We start from the raw sequence: 8,821 nt of genomic DNA, 5'->3' as shown, positions 1-8,821 counted from the left end.
TCAATTGAAATTATACCAATTCATTTAGAATTGGACGGTATTCAAAATTTGATAAATTTATGAAAAATGTTAGTGATTTTATATTTTTAATTTTTTTCATAATAATGGCAATATCATTTTTGACGAAACTTAGATGATGCGTATTGCAATTAATTTATTTTATAATAAAGTAAAGCATTATGTTATTTTAGTAGTAAAATGACACAGTATAATGATATTTTTTTATATTTTTATTCATGATTACTGGTTATTGAAAAAACCAATGAATATCACAACAATGTATAGAGTTGTTGTATTATATAAGAATAGATCAACGAAACTAATCAAACGAAACTAACACGAAGGTCATATATAAAATAATCCGATATCTTAATGATAGAGATGGAAAATCCGATATCATAATGATAGAGATGAAAAACAAGAGCGCACATATTACTGTCGCTTTACACAATAATATAGAACTAAATTTAATAACGACAATAGTATAGAACTAAAATTGATAACCATGGAACCTCAAGTCGCCGGACAATAATATATAATTAAATTTAACAACGACAATAGTATAAAATTAAAATTGATAATCATGGAACCTCAAGTCGCCGGACAATAACATATAATTAAATTTAATAACGACAATAGTATAGAACTAAAATTGATAATCATGGAACCTCAAGTCGACGAAGAAATCTCAAGTCGTCGGAGAATAGTAGTACATGTGTATGAGAGCTGAGAGCGAAAAGAGAAGGCTACTAATGTAAGGGACATTCGCTCAAGTCGTCCTTCGAACCGACTTGGCCGAGTCGTATCATGACATGGCGAGACAACGCATGAGGCACATGATCATATATTATCATATATTATCACACACTCACACACTTTAATAGTTATGCACTACACTTGCATGTGAGATAATATAGAGTCACCAACTTTCCCTTTTCAAATTAATTTGGGATTCAAGTTACTATATTTCAAGCAACCACACATACCCACTTCAAGCTAGCCTTTTCAACTCATTTTATTTATAGATTACAATAAGAAAATATCTTAAATCCAAATCTGGAAGTTTAAGTTCTGGTAGTAAGAAACAATTTTCAATCATTAGTTTCTGAAAGTTACATCATAAACCTATTAATAATATGTCTCAAAATTTTCATTTTCTAACCGGTACATATTCGAGTTTAACAAAGATAAGTTGATAGATTTTTTTGTTTGCTTACGGTGAAGATAATCTTTTATTTGATACGAAAACCACCTCCGTACAAATATTATAAATTAATTCAAGAAGATCGAATATAGGTTTATAGCTTATAGTACTATAATCGAAGGCCAAAGAATGTTGGTGAAAAATCAGTCGAGTTACATAAATGGAAATTAATAAGTTAAAGCACACTTGGTACCAGCTGAGGAACAAGAAAATAGTTGAGGAGCTTAATAAATTACTAACAGAAAAGAGAACATGCAATTGGCCAGCAAAGTAGCAACTCCTAATATGGATGGTTAACGCACTAATACTATGATTAACAAATTAATGGTTACAGTGAAGTCCACATTAGTTATAATGAGTGGCGTGTGGGGAGCTTATGTTTTCCACGCATTCATCAATTATAATAATTAGCACTTTAAACCCCACGACAAAGATCAATGGATCCGCCATTACATATTTTATGAAGTGGTGCTCACTTAAAAACTCCACTCTTCAGATAATTACTCTAAATAAATTACACAATGCAACTTTGTTCGATAAAGGATATTCTTGCAGCATCGAATGTTGAATAAGGTGTGGCCTGTATCAAATAAGCTATTGTACATATTGAGATATAGAGATCTTATGTACAGAGGAGATTCTGCAACCTGCAAGTAGTTAATATCAACTAAGGAGGTCAGGAAAAAAAGGCTTTCTCCACCAAACTTGAAACTCTTAGATTTAAGCTGCCTCCAAATGCTGTCCACGCACACCACATTTACTATTCGGTTAAAAGCGTAAAGATAAGATCTGCGTACATTTTAGCATCTCCGTGACACATCACAAAGAGGGATAAGGGATTACTTTTAGTCTCCGCATTAATAATTATAGATAGTTAGTTATTGTAACACTAATCATCATTATTTGCTCATCATAATCATTTAGGACCAGAAAACATGTATGGTCCATTAGTTTAGTGAAATCACATCATTATATCTGTTTATCCGTGTAATGTGATTTGCGATCATGCCTATATCAGTGCAAGTCCAGTAGGATGTTTTTAAATATGTCTCTTTGATGCCATTAAGGGGGCAATGCTGTTTGGGGAATGAAGACCTGCATATGCATATAGATGATAGACTACTGAGCCATGTATAGTTTCGGGAGAATTTAGCATAAAAGAAAAATGCATTGTTTCTTTAACCACATCATAACAAAAAAAAACAGATAACCTAGAATATATAGCAGAGGATGTTGTTAATTTGTTGGTTCTCATGAAATCTCAAGTTCATAAATGAAGAACTTATCATAAACATATTATTAAGAGCATTTTCAATATTAGCTATAATCTATCAAGCATGAGTGCGGGTGCGGGGATACGGGAATTCTGAAAAAAAAATAAATGGGGATTCGGGGTGGGGGGATACGGCAAATTTTTTTTTTAAAAATATATATTATATATTTAGATATATAGTTAATTAACAAAACAGTGGAATAACATTTAAATCCAACCAAATAGTCAAATACACAATTAAATCACAACTACTCAAATCACAGTCTTGCCTACCCATTCAAATAAGCTAGCGACCAGCAACATCTCAGAAGTCAAAACAGAAACTCATCTTTATACATACAATACACACATGATGATGTACACCATACCCACAAAAACATAAACGAATTCCCAGAAAGTCAGCATACAATACCCTCAGTCGCTGTGTTCAATCGCGGTGGAATCTTCTAATTAGGGCTCCATGTAAATTTTGGGAACAATACGTAACAGGTATGTTTTTATTAAAAGTCAAACATTTTTATTGACCGAAAAATTACAGTTTCTACCCTTCCCGCACCACGTGTATCCCAAGTGCAGTGGGATACGCCACGCGGCGCACCCGGTGCACACCTAGCCGCACCCGGTGCGAACCGCAGCACCCGGTGCGCAGTGCAGCACCCGGTGCAAACCGCCGCACCCGGTGCGCAGTGCAGCACCTGGGTGCCGCACCCATGCTTCCTAGGCTATAATGGTTGGCTAAATTGGACATATAAAATATTATGTAGAATTTTTTGAACCTGTAAGACATTTTGTTTCGATGGTACTGACTATATTGATTGGCTATATTTCAAATATAATATATTATTATTATTTTAAGTTGTTTTTAATAGAATATATTGTTTTAACATGGTAATTGATGATGTGTCATTGGCTTCAGATCTAGTGGTTCGACAAATATAAACATCCGTAGGAGTTTCGCTAAAATTTTAGAGGGATAATATGGTTGGAGTGTGATTTTTTCATGAGATTATCTATGTTTTTTTATTGATATGTCAACTCATTTTTTAGCTTACGGTTTTTCATAATTGGAGTTGCTCTAATATTCTATCACTCTATTCATTCAAAAATCAATTTTGAACCTATAGTTGAACACATTTCTTTCATAATCTTATCAACGATATTGTTATGCCCAAAATCGGCATGGGCCTCAGCAGAATTACATCCAGATATGGATTGTCAAGGTGGGTTCATCCACCTTAGTCGCTAAAGGATATCGGCTCTAAATCCAATATCAGAATTGGACTAAAAAGTCTGGGCTCGTCATTTTATTAGGCCATTCCACATGGGCCTCCATTACTTGGAAGATTATCAAGGCTCCAAGTCCTCACTATATTGGGATCGCTATGATCAAGATCGTTATATTTTTGGGATCATTCTGTTAGTGTGTACCCTAGAGACAACACTAGATTAGGTTTTTCTGTTTAAAGACATATGATTATTAATAACATTGTTCTATTGATTATTTCTTATAATTTATTATATCTTTATTTACTGTAATATAAATGTTAGATTAATAAATGTTCTTGTAATATATAATGAATTTTATATCTCTAAGTACGTGACTTAGAAATGAGATTATAAGAACAATACTGATATTCCTAAATATCCCTAGTCGAGTAATATTATTATGAGATAATGATAATACATTAAGACTAGTGGGTTTTAATGACTGATGATCACATCTCATTGATCAGAGGTATAGTGATACTAATGTCAAGAACACAAGCACATGTATAAAATATATATATATATATGGTGCTGGATAGACTCAATGTGAGATTTTTCATGTTTGTTGTGTTATAAGTAATCTCACAGTGATAATGTTGTAATGGTCCTTTGACTTGAAATCATTATATTTTCTTACGATGATTAATGTACATTGATTACATTAAAAATTGTCTTTGACTGGGTAATGATAAAAGGGTACTTAGGTGTTTTGTTGTTTGAGATTTTATCTCTTGTGCCTTCTTGGTACTTTTGCTAGATTTTAATTTATAGGCTTGAACTAATTACACTGCAAAGCTAGTAAGTAGTCAAATTGGAAATATTGATGAATAATAAATTAAAGAGACCCTACTTTTTTTTTATGTGTTTTCTTTATGCATGTTGATTGATCTATCCTTACAAGAGTCATGTTCATATTGCTAGTTTTTAGTACATTGCCTGTGAAATTTGAATTTTTGCAGATGTTCATCATTTTTTATTAATATAGTATCTTTAACTAATGGTTGCAGTCTCATGTTGGGGCTTTGAAATGGAGAAGCACACCATTTCCATATTTTTGATGATCTTGCAATCATCTTTGGCAAAGACAGAGGAACTGTTCATAATGTTGAAAGTGCAATGGAGACGGAAGAAAATATTAATTTTGAATAAGTTGCTCAAGAAGGAATGATGATTCGATTATGCAAGCCTAAAAGGTGTTCAAAGAGGAAAAAATTTGATGTTGAACAAATGGCTGAGGTGATGTATAATGCTTCTAGAATGATAGCGGCTGAGCTTGCAAATTCAACTAAGGTGATGGCAGCTGAGTTTGCGAGTTCAACTAAGTTTGCGACTTAAAGATTGGAGAAAAAAGAAAAGCTAATGGACTTTTTGTCAAAGATCTCTAACATTGATGTTGAGCAAAAGTTCAAGGCAGCGAAGAAGATAGTTCATATTGAAAATTTAATGATGTTATTTTTTGGAGCATCAGATGTAGAGAAGACTTGAAGGTGAAATATAATATACTTCATTTTTTTATCTGGTAGGCTGTGTTTCTGAAATGTTCGAGTTTGCCATTCAATTATGCAAGAAGAAGAAACGATAATCAGTGACTTTTTTTTTTGTCTTAGTTATAAACCTATGAATTTAAAATTTGTATTATGTTGCCTCTAGTTAATTTTACTTATTTTGTCAATTGAAATATTTTTTTTTTCAAATTAAAACTAATAACCAGGTTTTACAATGGCTAAATTATATATTTTATTTATTTTCAAATTTGTATTATGTTGCCCCAATAGCATGCTACTCCTCTTCAATATGCATCGGTATTTTATTAAGAACTATCATTATTAACCTAATACTAATATTTTTTTTCTAAATTTTCAATGTTGCCAAATGCCTAGCCAATCCCCTAACATGTGAAAAAACGGAAATTAAGAAATTGGATTGAGAGAATAAGAGTACCAATATATATTGGATTTTTTCTCTCTCATTTTTACATTTTTTACTAGAGTGGAACAAGTAGGTACATCTGGCAAGTGAAAGTATATTGGTATCAAGCGATGGTGTTTGAGAAATCTCTTGGCCCAAAATATACGGTAATCGGATACATTATCAAACCAGTATTCTTTCATTTCATCTTCAGTATTTCTATTCTTCGTTTATTTTGTTATAAATACTTTTTTTAAGGATCATGAGAGAGTTGCGGTGACATTGAAGTGACCTTTCCGCCTTGGAATGCCGGAGAGGCGGCATTGAAGTGACATTGGCAATCGAAAGCAAAGCGACACACTGATGAGATGATCAGAGACGAAGTGCGATCATGAGAGAGTGTTTGGAGTGAAGTGCAACAAAATGGATGAGTGTACGTGGAGAGAGTTTGGTAGAGAAGCTTGGTAGTGTTTTACTAGCAGTGACATGTTGTCGATCGATTTATGTTAACTGTTAGACATGGTAACATCTATGAAGCCACCCTTCACACAAATACTGATGGTCCTGCAACCCGTCTGATCAGCAAGGCATCAGTTAAAGATAGTTGAAACTGGCACAAGAAAGATCTAGTAAGAGGACTACCCAAAGCAATGTATCTCCCTGAAGGTCCGTGTGATGCATGTCAGATGGCAAAACAAAAAAGCGCTTCTTTCACGAGCAAGACAAAATCTTCAACCAATGAACCCTATCATATGTTACACCTTGGTCTGTTTGGCCCAGTGAACATCATATTTGTTGGAAAGAAAAGGTACACTCTAGTCATTGTTGATGAATATTCCAGATTTACATGGGTATACTTTCTTCACATGAAAGATGAAACTTCAGGAATCCTTCTTAGTCATGTTAACATGATAGAAGATGGTAAAACTAAGAAAGAAGATTCTAAGAAGTGACAATGGAACAAAATTCAAAAATTCTGCAATCACTGAATTTTTTAAATACAAAGGCATAGTTCAACAATTCTCAACACCTGGAAAACCTCAACAAAATGGGTTGTAGAGAGAAAAAACAGAACCTTAATTGAAGCTGGATGGGGGGGGCATCATGATCAATCAGCAAACACAGGGGGAGCAACATGATCAATTAAAAAACACCCAAGATATCAATCAGAATTTCCCTCAATTTTTTGACTATCGTGACACAACTAAAGAGTCATCAGGAAAAAACAACACAGGGGGAGCTCAGGTGCAGCAAAATAATCAAGAAGATGCCACAAATGTGGGGGGCATCTAGTTCAAGAAGTGATCTCCCTCATGTCAGAAAATGGACAAAAGATCACACTCCTAATCTTATAATTGGCAATCCTAAATCAGGTGTGCAAATAAGAAGTGCTACACAAAATGAATGTTTCTTTCACAATTTTCTATCCAAAGAAGAGCTAAAGAAGGTTGAAGATGCATTTAAGGATCCTGACTGGGTAATAGCTATGCAAGAGGAGCTTAATGAGTTTGAAAGAAATGAAGTATGGAGGCTGGTGCCTAGACCAAAAGACAGATCAAATGTAGGTACCAAATGATTTTTCAGGTTCAAAACTGTATCTGATGGTACAATCATTAGAAACAAGACCAGACTTGTTGCAAAAGGCTATTCACAACAAGAAGGGATCGATTATGATGATACATTTGCACCAGTAGCAAGATTGGAAGCAATCAGGATGTTTTTAGCTTATGTTGCACATAAGAAATTGAAAGTATTTCAAATGGATGTTAAAAGTGAATTCTTAAATGAAGAATTGGAAGAAGAAGTGTATCTTGAACAACCACCTAGGTTTAGATTATGGGTCCATGATTTCATAACTTTTGAATATACTTGCTATTTGGTATTTGTAGATTATTTGTCTTTAGGTCTGCTCTATATGAGTAAATAAATTTACTGAACTAGCTTAATCCTACTTTCAACATTTTTTGACTTGAGGATAATCAGTCTTCAATTAATTTGGGCATGCACTATGTTGTATAAAGTACTAAAAGACCTTGATCTTTCACAAAACACAACTGAAAAGTAATTGATCTGAGATCCATGGACAATTTTTGGATCTATAGTGTTCATTTTCAGTATATTCTTTATTCACTTCATCTAAGTATATACATGTATTGCAGGGTGTGTATGGGTATCCAATTGAAATACAGGCATTTCCCTCTATGGCATTGAGATATGCTCAAGAATTACTGAAGCAAGATGCCAAGGGGAAGGAATTTCTAGACAGAATAAGGAAGCATCTTGATGCATTGAAATATCACATGAGAAATTACTTCTGGTTAGATTTAAGCATCTTAATGATATATATAGGTATAAAACAAAAGAATATTCTTATACTGCTGTCAAGAAGTACAATGTCATTCCAGATTCTCTTCTAGAATGAATCTTTGATCTTATGCGATATTATGGTGGTCACTTCATCGGGAATGCAGGTTGGGAAATTTTAGCATCCTTAGCAGATCGGGAAAAGTCGAATGCAATCATGGACCTTATAGAAGCATGTTGGGCAGAGTTGATCGGAGAATTTACTGTAAAGGCCTGTTATTCAGCTAAAGAAGTAAAAGAGTGGAAGCTCTTGACATGGTGTGGTCGAAAGAATACAAGACATGAGTTATCACAATGGCAATTCTTGGCCAGGTAAGATTACAGATTATATGCCAGCTCATTTCTTGCCCGGGGTTTACTTTAAACTTTTTGAAAGCTTTTCTTGACAGGATGTGGTCGAAAGAATACAAGACGGAGTTATCACAATGGCAGTTCTTGGCCAGGTAAGATTATAGATTATATGCCAGCTCATTTTTGCCCTAGGTTTACTTTAAACTTTTTGAAAGCTTTCATTTCCCTAATTTTTCTTTGAGGGATGCTCATACTTTTCCTTCATTTACAGTGGTAATGAAATTAATTTGAAGGCAATATATCTGATTTAAAATATACTGAATTTCAAATGTCTAGGCACTTCATTAAATATATTACATATGAAGAGGTTATCTTTGTTCCATTTACCTCAACCACTAGGAATATGGTAATTCTAAATTTAAGCTATATTCTAATACTTGATCCCACTCATGGTTGGGTTATGTAGTTCTCTGCTAATTCTATATTTGATGCTATTCATCTGATTTCACCAGGAC

At 33.7% G+C, this 8,821-nt stretch overlaps 1 pseudogene; it reads left to right on the top strand.

The window, feature by feature from the left end:
• Positions 1-6,927: 6,927 nt before the first annotated feature.
• LOC135147794 (probable alkaline/neutral invertase D) lies at positions 6,928-8,617 on the top strand (annotated as a pseudogene).
• The last annotated feature ends 204 nt before the right edge of the window (positions 8,618-8,821 follow it).

Source organism: Daucus carota, chromosome 7, assembly GCF_001625215.2.
Source record: "Daucus carota subsp. sativus chromosome 7, DH1 v3.0, whole genome shotgun sequence".
Classification (NCBI taxonomy): domain Eukaryota; kingdom Viridiplantae; phylum Streptophyta; class Magnoliopsida; order Apiales; family Apiaceae; genus Daucus; species Daucus carota.
Note: the sequence above shows the minus strand (reverse complement) of the source record. Positions and strands in the feature narration are given on the sequence as shown.